General features: G+C 43.3%; 1 protein-coding gene across 1 annotated transcript in view; it reads right to left on the reverse strand.

The window, feature by feature from the left end:
- The window catches only part of LOC145345358 (CUB and sushi domain-containing protein 1-like), a 1850124-nt gene that overhangs the window by 1399192 nt on the left and 435505 nt on the right, over positions 1 to 15427 (reverse strand). The gene's annotated exons all lie outside the window — the stretch shown is intronic.

Genomic DNA, 15427 nt, shown 5'->3' on the forward strand with positions numbered 1-15427 from the left:
ATCAGTTCCGTTCATCTCAGTAGTCTACTCGCTTTCCATTGAGGATCTGAGCTGTGTAATTGGTATTGAATTTGAAAACCACACATTGCACGGACGTAGCCAAATATACTGTATGCTCTATTCGTAAGCATCATGGTCAGTGCCCGTGTATGCTTGACACTGTGTGTACTGCATGCATTCTTCCAACTAAACTAAAATGACCAAAAGCAAACAAATCTTCTTCCAAACCGGCTGAAGGTCTCAGCATATTTTTCATAACCCTAAGAATGCTCCATTTTTTTGAACCCTTCTGTGCCATGACGGATCAATTTCTGCACAATCTGTGTGTTGTCTGGAGCTGTTTGGCTTTGGGTTAGTCTTAAGTGTGAGTTTTATTGTAGCATTAAAAACTCCTGAACCTGGATTTATAATAGCACTACTTCAATTACACACGCAGCCAAACAGGAATGAAATGGCCCTCTCAGCCATAAACCAACTTCCATCCGACCACTATCTAAGATCTGAATGGGTTCACTTGGTCTCCCACCATAGAATCCTACAGTGCAGAAAGAGGCCCTTCGGCCCATCGAGTCCGCACCGAACACAATCCCACCCAGGCCCTACCCCCATATCCCTACATATTAAACCCACTAATCCCTCTAACCTACGCATCCCTGGGCACTAAGGGGCAATTTCTTAGCATGGCCAATCAACCTAACCCGCACATCTTTGGACTGTGGGAGGAAACCGGAGCACCCGGAGGAAACCCACACAGACACGAGGAGAACGTGCAAACTCCACACAGACAGTGACCCGAGCCAGGAATCGAACCCAGGACCCTGGAGCTGTGAAGCAGCAGTGCTAACCACTGTGCTACCGTGCTGCCCAGGAAGAATAACCTGGAAAATAATGAAGGCCCAGTTGGGCCCACTCTTCATTATTTGTGTGAGTTTCATCTTTGCCCTGTAACGAATAAAAATTATACCTGCCCTGTACAATGCAAATAATGGCCAGAGTTGAAAATTTCCTAAGGTAGGGGGGGTCCTATACAATGGGCGAGAAACAGAACCTGATCGACATCTCCTCCACCCAAAATAAACATTTTAACTAAAAGGGAAGCTTACTTTATAAAAAACAATGGCTCAACTTCAGCAAAACAAATTGTTGATTTAAATAAAACATAACTAGAGATAATGTTGCAGCTTTATAAGACCCAAGTCAGACCCCACTTGGAGTACTGTGCTCCGTTCTGGTTGCCTCATTACAGGAAGGATGTGGAAGCTATTGAAAGGGTGCAGAGGAGATTTACAAGGATGTTGCCTGGATTGGGTGGCATCGTTATGAGAATTGGTTGAGGGAGCTCAGTCCTTTCTCCTCAGAGAGACGAAAGATGAGAGTTGACCTGACAGAAGTGTATAAGATGTTGAGAGGTATAGATCGGGTGGATTCTCAGAGGCTTTTTCCAAGGGCTGGAACGGTTGCTACGAGAGGACACAGGTTTATGATGCTGGGGAGTAGGTACAGAGGAGATGTCAGGGATGAGTTTTTCACTCAGAGGGTGGTGGATGAGTGGAATCGGCTGCCGACCGTGGTGGTAGAGGCAAACTCGATCGGGTCTTTCAAGAGACTTCTGGACGAGTACATGGGACTTAATAGAATTGAGGGTTTTTGGTAAGCCTAGTAGGTATGGATATCATCAGTACAACTTGTGGGCTGAAGGGCCTGTTTGTGCTGTAGTCTTTCTATGTTCTATAACAAAATCAGTGAAATAAAATTACTGCAAATAATTCTTCCTTTTTTTTTACTACCGATAATTCCCTTAAACAAATTTCTCCATCCCACTCAACCCTCACTGCCAATAGCTTTTTACTTTGCTCATTTAGGAATGTGGACCCAAGGCGACTACTTACAGGCCATCTCTAATTCCCCTTGAGAAGGCGGTGGTGAGCCATCTTTTTGATTTTCTGCAGTCCATGTGGCTGAGCTAAATCTCATGATGTTGTTTGCGAATGAGCGTCAAGGATTTTGACTCAGCAACAACGAAGAAAGTGTAATGTTGTTCCACATCAAGTTGGAAGGGAACTTGAGACTCCAACAACTGGAGAGTTTTCTAACCGACTCCCATTGACTTCAAACTTTATTTGGTGCCACATCAAATCAAATACTGCCTTGACATCATGGGAGGTCACAATCATTTTACTTCTGACAAAATATCATCAACCTGAAATGTGAACCCTGTTTTCCTCTCCACAGATACTGCCAGACAGCAGAGTAATTCCAGCATTTTTATATTAAATAAGATTGCACCAAATATGTCAATAAAACACAATAACCTAATATGCTACAATTGTCCGAATAATCTGTGTTAACCTTTTACAGGGCAGGAGGAAAGAAGATTGGTGCAAATAGTCATGAGACAAAATAGATTCTCGTGCAGTATTTGAAATGCTCATCAGATTGAACAATAGAAGTTTTCCTTGCTGACAGTGCCAAAGGACATTTTAGTATCACCCAATTTGTCGAATGCTCATTCAGTTCCCTGTGGGTTCATGTTCCTGCAGCACTGAAATTTTCAAGAATTCACATTTCTGATCAACAATTCCGTATCACAAGATCAATTCAGGTAAAGACCAACCTACACATTTGATCTCACTCTGCCAATGAACTTCAGGGACTACCTTACATTTTAACTCACTATTTTCTGAAAGTGCAAACCCATTAACCAGATTTCGTGGGGGTTTATGTCACAAGGATAGCCCAGGTTTCAAGATATTTGGGATCAGCCTGGAATCCACTGCCGCAGGGTTTCAAAGGAAATTTCTGCAGCATCATTAAAAACGATCTCACTGAGCAGCTTTCTAACACTGAGCTGAGCTATATCTTCAAAGTAATTATTCCAATTCCTTTTCAAACACCTTGTGTAATTATTAAAATGCAGTGGGTGTTGAGCTTCAAGAACAATGTTCAGATGATTCATCAAATCTGGTGCTCACAACAGAGCAGTGTAAAATAAATCCCAAGAATAAGTGGCAACATTCGCTTTTATTAATCAACTGATACAATGTTCGCAGAGTAAATACTGGACTGGACTTATTGATATATAAATAAAGTCAGAAACACCACTGAGTTTGATTTTGCCAGCTCATCTTGTCTAGTGATCAGTGCAGCGAGCTGAGAAAATAACGTGCAAAACTAGAAATCTGATTTGCGTCTGGTACAAAGAGGTTTCTGGTCTTCCAAGCCCCTTCTGATTGGTTCCAACCATTTCACACCCAAAATATTTTGTGAAGATTATTTGCATGAGATTAACTGGATTTTAATATTATTCAGGAATTCGGTATGCTTTCACCTCCTGGGAGCTTCCCACCTCTTCGACGAGCTACTGGTTTGCACAAACGCAGACGTGGTGAGCAAGTCACACTGGGGGACTCAGGATCATGGTTTAAGAGTGCCCGTCGGGCAGTGCGCATCCAGTGATGTCCACTCGACACCCTGGCAGTGCGCATCAAGCACTGCCAATGTGCCAGGAGCAGTGCTTGGGGGGGTGGAGTAGGAGGTGCCAGATGGTGGAACTATGTAGTGGAATTACGTAGCTGGGCAATGCAGGGGGTGTCATGTCAGGGGTCGTCATGTCAGGGGTCAGCCAGGGGACCCAAGGAATGAGGGTGACCTGTGTTGGTACGTGGGGGAGAATATCCCAACATCCCACCTCCCCCCTCACCGAAGAACAGAGAATCCGATGTCCACGGTGGGTGTGAGGGGGTCTCCCAGTGCACTGTGAAATCAGGGCACCCTTATGAAACAATGGCTGAGTGCTCTGAAGCCGGTTTCATCAGCATGTTTCATCTCCACCCACCTCCCCCCTATAATGACACCAAACTCTCAACTCTTTAAAAAAGTGATTGAGTGTCCAAACATGGCAATGCCAAGTGAGCCTGGCAGACCAACGCCACTCACCCCATGCTTTTCACCATTTCAGCACTTAAAATCTTTCGAGAAAATTCTGCCCCATGTTAATAGTGACAACACATGTTAGCACTGCTGCTTCACAGCTCCAGGGACCAGGGTTCAATTCCCGACTCGGGTCACTGTCTGTGTGGAGTTTGCACATTCTCCTCGTGTCTGCGTGGGTTTCCTCCAGGTGCTCCGGTTTCCTTCCACAGTCCAAAGACGCGCGGGTTAGGTTGAGTGGCCATGCTAAAATTGCCCCGTAGTGTCCTAGGATGTGTAGGTTAGAGGGATTAGTGGGTAAATGTGTAGGGATATGGGGATAGGGCCTGGGTGGGATTGTGGTCGGTGCAGACTCGATGTGCCGAAGGGCCTGTTTCTGCACTGTAGGGTCCTATGTTCTATCTGCGCTGTCTATTCTTACAGGTCATTTTAATTGGGCACATTTTCTCTAAAAAGATACATTTTACATTTTAGACTGACAGGAACATCATTATGATATAATGAGTATGATATCTTCGGAGGAAAAGAGATAACTTTATTCATAATTCAAGAATGGGAGAAAATGGCCAGAGACTATTTTCATGTGTTGAGTGATTTTTGAACAAGTTGGTCAGAAGTTTCTGAAACACCAATAATCTGACTTGTCATGTAAAAGTCATCGGAAGGAATACTCCCATCTGGGGGCAAAACCCCATGACAGAAGTGGGAATGTGGAGTCCTTCCCCACTTTGGATGCCGGAGAGAAAAGCACACCCATTCTTCCAACTCTGACCTCATTAATTTTGCAACGGGGTGTGTTACGCTGTGTTCAGTTGCAGGGCAGGCCTGGAATGCATGTTGCCCGCCACCCTATCCAGTCACTGCATTGAAAAAATGCCCAACATCACTGATGCACGCTTGAAGAGAGAAGATGGATCTCATGAGAATGAAGGTGGACCACAAGGAACATTCTGCAGTGGGAAGATGAACCTCCTCTAGGAAACCAGATCTGGAAGGTCCACCAGCAGAAGCTCCCCTGACCCATTGCTATGATATTCCATAGTCCAGGGCGTGGATGGCCTCCATCCTGAACTCCGGAGGCAGCCCCAGGCATTGACCGGATGAGTCCGAACATTTGCATGCTACATTGTACCAAACATGTTTCACATTGGTGTGTTTTCTGGCTGGTGCTGTGGAGAATCAGGCATGAGCGATCAGGCCTTCATCGACATCCCAATAGTGAGAAAGAAGTGAGCTGCATGCCAGCCTCCAGTGGGTTTCCCAACTCGCCATGGCAGACACCAACAGCAGGTTCCGTTGTAAATTCATGCCGCGTTGAAACGATTTTTGGGCCACCCACCAAATTCTCTCCACCCCCTCACCACCCAGCAGTGGGGACATGGAGTGGCCCTGGTTAATTAGGATGGTGAGGCCAATTTTAGTACCCACACACTCCAGATTTATTCAGGACTGTTAACCTGGTCTCAGCTGAGAATTGAATCCAGAGCATTCTTGGTCTTTCTGGCTCGCTGCACTTCATGCACTTAAAATCTGGAGAACTGGGCGTGCATTTCCATTCATTCAAATTGCAGAATCTACTAACAGCAGGTTTTCTTCTCTACGGAGATATAATCTAGACTCCCTTCCACCTCTGCCTGCAAAGCATAACTTTAAAGAAAGTTTGACCAGAGCAATCTGAATAGAATTGCCTTAAAGGCTATGATTACAATCTGTATGCCAGAGAATGAGGATTGCAAGGTGAGCAACGGCTCTGACTAAGTATAACACAGGTTCCCTCACATTCAAAGTCAGTGAAATGTTCAAGAGCACCCTATTCCATTTTTGATTAAATCCAATCAAATGACTCCAATTGAAAAGGCATTTCACTGACTTAAAGTGCAGTAATGGAGTATTGGTAAGTTTCAAGCATCACTTTAAATTTCTCCAGTCCTTGAAGCTTTTGTGCTATTGCAACAATGGGTGAGATTTTCTGGCCTCAACCTCAGCATATTTCTTGGTAACGGGCAGCAGTGCACCGTTCACCGGCAGCGGGATCTTCTCGTCCCGCTGCTGGCAATGGGGATTCCCCCGAAGCCACCACACATTGCCCGGAAAGACACGCAGTTGGTGTGCTGCTAGCAGGATCACAGAATCCCACCGGTGTGAATGTCTGGACAATCCTGGCCTATTTCTTCTTACTATCAGTAGATCAATCACATCTGCCTCTCTTTAGTATGGGTGCAAGAAAGGTACAAAGAGTGAAGAAGTTTGGGGAAAACTATTTCTGTGAAAGTGACGTTCAAATTTATTTTCTGAAATGCTAACATCAGCACAATATTTGCAGTGACACCCACTCTTTGCTTCTCTTTCCATCTGCCTTCACCACCTCTCCTTCCCACCTCCGATTACCCTCCCTCAAATTGATCCAATCTCCTAGCCTCTAATCCCATGTCAGTTGCAAGTTGCCCTTGATTCTTTGTGCACTTGCCTATTTCCACTTACCAAGAAACATCTCAATGGTGTACTGCTGCTGTAGCTCTCATCTCTCTCAACAGTCAAATGACAGGCCAATCTTTCGAAGTGCTCATATTTAAGTGCTGATCCTTTCAACACGTAAATAAACATTGGTGCAATTGTTGCCTCTCACTTGTTCCATGTTAAGCTTGGGCCTGTCAACACTGAATGGTCAATGGGAGACTTACACTCCGTGGCTCTAGGATAACGGGCCTTGAAATATATTATCAGTGCCACATTCCTTCTTGGTGGTTTTTCACATGAATGTAAAAAGAGAAAGGGAAGGAGGAATTGCACGCATTAGTTTTGCAAAGCTGAATTAAAATCCATTGAAGCAACGTCTCCATTTTAATATTCTCACATCTGTTTATAAATATGCCCAACTCCTGCAGTTCCACAACTTCCAAGCTATCTGCTGATCTCTAAATCAGGCCTCCTGCGCATCCTTAATTTTTATTTGATGACTAGCTTTAGCTGTTAAGGATTTCCCTCCCTACATGGCTCTCTCTCCTCCTCAAAGACGTACTACCTCATTGGCCAAACTATTCAGCATCTGTCCTAATATTTCCTTTTGCAGCTCAGTACCAAATATTGCTCATTAGTGTTTATATCAAGCGCATTGGAATGTTTGATTTTTTTTTGATTCATAGGTGGGACATGGGCTTTGTTGGCTGGCCAGCATTTATTACCCATCCCCAACTGCTCTTGTAGGGCAGTTGAGTGTCAACCATTGTTGTGGCTCTGGGGCCACACGTTGGCCAGGCCAGGTAAGGACAGCAGATTTCTTTCCCTAAAGGATATTCATAAACCAGATGGGTTTTTCCAATAATTGACAATGGCTTCATGGTCATCAATAGATTCTTAATTCCAGATATTTTTCATTGAATTTGTGGTGGGATTCAAACCCGGGTCCCCAGAACATGAGCTGAGCTTCTGGATTCATAGTTGAGCAATAATACCAGTCGGCCATCTCCTCCCTGTAAATGATATTAAATTTGCTATGCAAATACAATTTCGACTGCAGTTTTGTTGAACATACTTTTTAAAGTGATCTAAGTTGTTGAATTTGTTCGAACTGATTAAGTTATCTGCAATGGGATTGTCTCCATCGGGCAGCATGGTGGCACAGTTGAGCAGCATATTGGCACAGTGATTAACACTGTTGCCTCACAGCACCAGGGACTTGGATTCAATCCCAGCCTCAGGTGGCTGTGTGGAGTTTGCACATTCTCCACGCGTCTGCATAAGTTTCCTTCAGGGGTTCCGGTTTCCTCCCACAGCCCCAAGATGTGCAGGTTTGCTGGATTGGCCATACCAAAAAATGACCCTTAGTGTCAGGGGAATGAGCAGGGTAGATACGTGGGGTTACAGGGTTGGGATTGCTGTCGGTGCGGACTCAATGGGCCAAATGGCCTCTTTCTACAATGTAGGAATGCTATGATTCTAAAGACTTTGAAGTCAGAAGCTGATCCAGTAATTTGGAGAATTTTTAGAAATTTCATATCCTGTTCCTTTTGGAATCTCAAGAAGTATTGCAAAGATTACGTGTGTAAAGTTATTTTAAAGTAAAGTTGAAGCAAAAGTTGCCAGGTTTTTTTCAACCGTGAAGCTGTTTCACGACGGGGCGATTTGATAGCTCTTTTTTTAAAATGGGATAAAATGGATACAAAGGCTGGAATTCTCTAGCCGTTCACGTCTCACTGCCACTGCGAACAGAGAATTTGGCACTCAACTAAACATCTATTCACTGCAGCAGGACCAGTGAATCCCAGCTGCACATAGGTCGGAGAATCCTGTCCAAAGACAACTTCCACTGATTGGGGGTTCCAGAATAAGAGACAAGATGTGAGAGAGAGCAAAAGGAAATCATTTTGCAAAGAGTGACTGGGAGACTGAGAAATAAATGGCTGGTGTTAATGACTGAAGAAAGGACCACTTCAGTGTTTAAGAATAAGTTGGTTAGCTGCTGAAAGACAGGAGGAATAGGGTGAGCACAGGGAATTAGAGCCACGAGTTGTGGGGAGAATAAATGCCCATATTGACTGGAAAAAACGGTTTGAACTTTTTATGCAATTAAAAACACAGAGCGAAAGAATGGAACAGCAGGAAGAGAAGCTGCAGCAAGGTTAACCGTTGTTAGCAAGAGACTTGATGTGCACAGAATTCAGAAGTGAAATTAGAGCAGTCTGAAGTAACAGGACTCCTCAAAATGACAGTAATGTACTCAGGAGAAGCTCTTCATAATAGAAGCTGTTAGTTACATTGAAAATAATCTGAGAGACAAATCTTGCAAAATGCATCTGTTAATTTGAGATATCAAATGCTATTCTTACACCGTTTTGAGGCAAATTCCAGTTATAGCTTAGTTTTTCTGCTGTTTACAATGAAGCAAAAATCACACCCACTTTGGACATTACAGTGTTCTTAATTGTGAACAATCAATCAATTTTCTGTTGGTTACACAGGACAGTTCAAGGCAAACTCATTCAGGTGCCACATGTGAAACCTTAGATATAAACAGATATGAAAGTACTTTATTGGCAGTGCAGTGCTTTGGGATGTCCTGAGGCCATGAAAGATGCTGTCTAAAAGCAAACTCTTTCCTTATGACTGACAAATAGGATAGAATAACATTTGCTTCTTTTTATTGATTGGGAAGAGGAGAGACCAGTAGTGGGTCCCAGCCCTGATGGCACCCTCCAGAATGACAGGTTATGTATTGAGTCTCAGAAGCACATGGAACTGCATATCTATGAATGGCATCAGGTGGCTTAAGGGAAAGTGGGCTACTTGCGGTTTCAAGCCAAATTCGGAGTCCCCTTGATTTAGTACAAGTGCTTCAACCATCAAGAAAAAGAAATGACCTTGCCAACCATTTACTGCCTCAGGTCTTTTAGTGGCTGGGACACCATTTGTTTCAGTTATAAATTCCATGCCTGATAAAAACTATTAACAAATGAAGCAGTTATCATTTTCAGCTGATCAGTCTGTGCAAAATTCATCGCAAGAAGCTACCATGCAATGATCAGCAGGAGGAGAACACGCTCATGGAAAATAACTTATTTATCTAATGTTTTTGTAACATGCTGCAAACTTGCATAAATACTTACTATTCTGACATTTATTTCCCTCTCCCATGCCCTTGGGTCAAACTGAGAAAATGTTGCACATCCAGGCGTCAGGTGATCTTTGCAGTGCTACCAAAATCAATGACATGAAAGTTAATGTCATGATTGTACCTAGCAGCTTCATATTCTGTGTCAGCTCGATCTGACTAACACCTCAGCACACCCACTGAGTCGCCATGGAGATTTAGCAAATGACTATTCTCCATGTTGGCCTTTGCTTGGCGGTTTTGAGTAATTGGTTATCTTATCCATTCCAATTGCAGTTTTGGGTCAAGTACTGATAAGCGCTGGGAAACTCAAAATTGATCAGTCCAAGGGAATCTTAACAGAGCCGCAATCCAACGATTTTCTTCATATTTACTTTCCATTCCATAAAATAACAATGCGACTTCTAGCAGGTTCAGAAAATTGTTAACTTTTGGAACTGTGTCATTAATTTTAGGTGAAAGGATGGGGGTTGTGTGATCTCTTCTGAATGCTAGCAGACACAGTAAGAAGTCTCACAACACCAGCTTAAAATCCAACAGGTTTATTTGGTAGCAAAAGCCACGAGCTTTCGGAGCACTGCGTCAGCTAAACGGGAGTTCCGTTCACAAACAGGGCATATAAAGACAGACTCAATTTACAAAATAATGGTTGGAATGCAAATCTTTTCAGGTAATCAAGTCTTAAAGGTGCAGATAATGTGAGTGGAGACAGCATTAAGCACAGTTTAAAGAGATGTGCATTGTCTCCAGACAGGATAGTTAGTGAGATGTTGCAAGCCCAGGCAAGTCGTGGGGGGTGACAGATAGTGTGGCATGAACCCAAGATCCCGGTTGAGGCCATCTTTATGTGTGCAGAACTTGGCTATCAGTCTCTCCACAGCGACTTTGCGCTGTCGTGTGTCACGAAGGCTGCCTTGGAGAATGCTTACCCGAAGATCAGAGGCTGAATGCCCGTGACTGCTGAGGTGTTCTCTCACAGGAAGAGAACACTCTTCCCTGGTGATTGTCGAGGAGTGTTCATTCATCCATTGTCGTAGCGTCTGCTTGGTTTCCCCAATGTACCATGCCTCGGGACATCCTTTCCTGGAACGTATCAGGTAGATAACGTCGGCTGAATTGCAAGAGCATATACCTGATGGGTGATGTTCTCACATGAGATGATGGCATCTGTGTCGATGATCCGGCACATCTTGCAGAGATTTCTGTGTCAGGGTTGTGTGATGTTGTGGTCACTGTTCTCCTCAAGGCTGGGTAGTTTGCTATGGACAATGGTCTACTTGGGGCTGTGTGGTTGTTCGAAGGCAAGAAGTGGGGATATGGGGATGGCCTTGGCGAGATGTTCATCTTCATCAAGGAGATGTCGATGAGGAGGATGTGGAGATGAGGGCAACAGACACCTTCAGATGCTGAAAGATGCCCTCAAAAGAACAGAATATGGCGCTCGACTCATCGATTGACAATTCTGATGCACCACAGCCAAAAACCACACCGACCTCCTCAGAAGGCAAACACGGGACACAGCGGACAGAGTATCCTTTGTCGTCCAGTCCTTCCAAAGAGCAAAGAAGCTATGACAACTTCTCTGGAGCCTTCAACATGTCATTCATGAAGGTGAACATCTCTCCAAGGCCATCCCCACATCCCCATTTCTTGCCTTCAAACAACCACACAACCTCAAACAGACCATTGTCCGCTGCAAACTACCCAGCCTTCAGAAGAACAGTGGCCATGACACCACACAACGCTGCCACAGCAAGACGTGCTGGATCATCAACACGGATGGCATCATCTCACGTGAGAACACCATCCACCAGGTGCACGGTACATACTCTTGCAACTCGGCTAATGTTGTCTACCTGATACGCTGCAGGAAAGGATGTCCTGAGGCATGGTACATTGGGCAGACCATGCAGACGCTACAACAACGGATGAATGAACACTGCTCGACAATCACCAGGCAAGAGTGTTCTCTTCCTTTTGGGGAACACTTCAGCGGTCACGGGCATTCGGCCTCTGATCTTTGGGTAACGTTCTCCAAGGCGGCCTTCGTGACACACGACAGCACAGAGTCGCTGAGCAGAGACTGATAGCCAAGTTCCACACACGAGGACGGCCTCAACCGGGATCTTGGGTTCATGTCACACTATCTGTAACCCTCATGACTTGCCTGGGCTTGCAAAATCTCACTAACTGTCCTGTCCGGAGACAAAACACATTTCTTTAACTTGCACTTAACGCTCTCTCCACTCACATTGTCTGTACCTTTAAGACTTGATTACCTGTAAAGATTCACATTCCAACCATTATTTTGTAAATTGAGTTTGTGTCTTTATATGCCCTGTTTGTGAACAGAACTCTCACTTACCTGACAGAAGAGCAGTGCTCCTCAAGCTAGTGAATTTTACTACCAAATAAGCCTGTTGGACTTTAACCTGGTGTTGTGAGACTTCTTACTGTGTTTACCCCAGTCCGAAGCTGGCATCCCCACATCATGCTAACAGCCAGCCAGTCTGGATGGTTTGATTGTTAAAACATAAGAATATAGAAAATAGAAGTAAGAGTCAGCCATTCAGCCCCTCAAGTCCACTCCACCCTTCAATAAGATCATGGCTGATCTTTCACTTAAACATCTTTTTCTTGCATGATCCTTTGATTATTTGTAGAAATCTATTGATTTCAGTCTTGAACATAGTCAATACCTCCCTTACAGTCCCTTAATGTAGAGAATGTCAAAGATTAATGGCATTCCCTCTTTCTCTTAATCTCAGTCCTAGTTGCTCTGAGGCTATGTTCTCAGGTTCTAGAATCTCTCACTATTTGAACTAGTTGGTACATCTGTTTTTCCCACCAAAGTGGATAACCATACATTTCTGCACATTACATTCCACCTGCCAAACTTTTGCCCACTTGCTTCGCCTTTCCGAATCAGTAAGCATCTTGGCATCCTCCTCACAACTCTCACTTCCACCGAGAAAGAGGGGGCCCAAATTGTTTTACTTGGAAGGAGGTGCAAGGTGCTTACACTCAGAGACATGGTAGCTTCATGTGTGCTAACAATGGGTAGATTGAGAGTCTTTTAAGTTCCAGGAAAATGTTGAGAACGTCAGATTGTAAGCAGCTGTGCTGTCAATTATCTATTTGCTTCCAAGATAAAAGAAATTCAGGATCTCAAGTGTAAATAATCAGCATTTCCATCTGGATACAGGGCACGTGTGATTCACACTTCTATTTATAGGGGCTAGAGAAGGAAAGTTAAGATGTCCCTAAAAATCCACAGTTAGTATGCCAGGGTGCAGCAGAGAGAGAGAGAGCAGCTCCAGGTGAAAAATCTCCATGTCTCTCCTTCAGGAACACAGGTAGAAGCTGGAACCTGGATTTAAAAAATACAATTTTTGAAGAGACTGGAAGATTTGCTTTGCTTCAGCAATAATGTCCAATGTTTTCATACAGGGGGCCACATTTATTTATTTTTCTCAATCACAGGGCCAGTTGTAAAGGAATGCAATTATAGGTACAAAGGTATAAGAGAATCCAGCCAGGAATCAGGAATATTAAAAGGAGTGATTCTTCAAAGAAATCGGGATTAAAAACTAAATTCAGTGTTCTTCTGCTGCACAAATTTTCAAGAGATTTCTAAACATGCCTTGGCATAATTGTGTGCTTAAGGACAACAACACAAGGCAATTCTGAAAAAAAAATAGGAACTGGCCTCTACATCACCCCAGCAAGGCACTGATAAATTGTAAAATATTACAATCCAGCAATGGAGAATGTTATGAATGACCTGAAATAACTTGTCAGCTGAATCCTGGGAACTCACTGCAGTGACCACTATCTGCACTATTTGTTTGTAGGATGTTGATTAGAATGAACATGGTTAACAAAAAGGGTACAGTCCAGCATGCACGCTCAATATGTTTTCTGCTCTGTTCAATTATTTTATGCTATAAATACTGGAACCACAAAGTAAGATTTGTAGATTCATTAGATTCACTCCAGCATCTTGAAGGTGAATGCATAGAAGAATTCACCTTGCTTCTCCCATTAATTGGGATAAAGGTACCCTTGTGAGACTTGGTAATTTTGTGCTCAGGAATTTCAGGCAGATACTACTTTAAATTTTGATGGATGTCTTCAAGATTTCTCTGTGACATTCCCAAGACTTGGATTTACTCATTGAAACAAGATTATACTTACTTTTTCCCCGAACTGTCAATGTTGTGCTTACCATTTAAACGGAATTGTACATTCAGTTATTTAGTAAGCTTTTGTATAATGCAGAAGATATATTGTTTCATGTAGTCTTCTGATCCAAACTCATAAATCCATCTCTGTACACTCTTCAATGGAGAGAAGATGCATTGTTAGGAGGAGAGATGGGTGGAGGGGGGGTGGGAGAACGCTGGGTAGGGTGCCGGAGTTGCTGAACAGGATGGGTGTTGCTGAAAGAAATGCATGAATGGGGATGATAGTGGCTCCCCTTGCTCACTCTTTCTCTCTCCACATCTCAGTTTACTCTCTCTCTCTTCAGGCCTCCCTTTACTTTCTCTCTCTTCAATGAAAGAGAGTTGAAACATCTCCCCATGACATTCTACAGCATTAGCAATATTGAATCCCCCACAATCAATATCCCAGGGATTACGATTGACTAGAAATCGTCGACAAGGCGCATCAAAGCTTCTTCCACAGAATCTTCCAAACCTGTGACTACCTAGAAAGACAAGGGCAGCAAATGCATGCAGGACACTACAAGCACAAGTTGAACCACACACCAGCCTGACTTGGAACTCTATCACCATTCCTGGAATTCTCTCACACCATGCATGCACTTAAACCAACTAGACAGCAGCAGCTCAAAAAGACAGCTTACTACCAACTTCTCAAGGGCAATTTGGGAAGTACAGCAAATCTGGCCCTTTCAGTGGTGCTCACAACCCAGGAATGAATGATATAAATTGAAGGATTTAAAAATGAACCATGGAAGGACTGAATTGAAGGGATTGAGTTCAATATTTGGTACAGAAACTAAATAAAGCAAGGTTGGAGTCAGAGAAAGAGATCTCAAATCTACAAGAAAAATCAAGCGAGGTTCCATAATTTTAATCAATGTTCCATCCAAGCTGCACACACAACCACGTACCAATCTTAAAAAGATCCTGCCGTGCAACCATCTGGCTGAACACATCAAAGAAAGCTTCGAGGAAGCATTGCTTGAAATAGTTTCCAGTGCCAGAGAGGTTAATTGGCAATAATTAACAATTACCACATTGTTAAATATGGGTTTAGGTTTGAAATGATAGGATTTTGGATCGAGTACACAATGACAACAGCTACACACCATTCAATACATTTCTGTGATGAGACAGGCAAAGTGATGCTCTTTCAATACAGCTCGCAGTCAAACAACCCATCTTAGACTATAGCTTTTAGCTACTGACATTTAAATGCACATCATCTTCGCGTTTCAATCTGCCATGCTATTTAACAGAGAGTGACATTAACCTCACTGTTATTTTGATTGTAAAATTTCACCCTTTCTAGATATTTATCATTATAGAAGGGTATTCTTTAGATTACAGTAGCAACCTTTCTGGATTGAAATAAATCCCCACATTTAACAATGAACCAAGAGCAAATTATCTGAAACATTATTCCTCTGAACATTATAAAAATTCAATTATCAACAACAGTTTGTCATTGAGATTTGACTGCAGGTAAAACTGCTTAAATGTGCATTACAAGAGCATTGGAAAGTAACAGGAAATACATTTTCTTCATCAGGAATGCACAACAGTTGACTTGATACAGAGCGCTGCTTATAATGGGCAGCCTTGCTTGGGTGAGACCGGAATTTCCCACCCAAGGTCAACGGAGATTTCCATTGTCAGA

The sequence above is a fragment of the Carcharhinus amblyrhynchos genome, chromosome 7 (assembly GCF_965287045.1).
Source record: "Carcharhinus amblyrhynchos chromosome 7, sCarAmb.v2.hapA, whole genome shotgun sequence".
Lineage (NCBI taxonomy): Eukaryota > Metazoa > Chordata > Chondrichthyes > Carcharhiniformes > Carcharhinidae > Carcharhinus > Carcharhinus amblyrhynchos.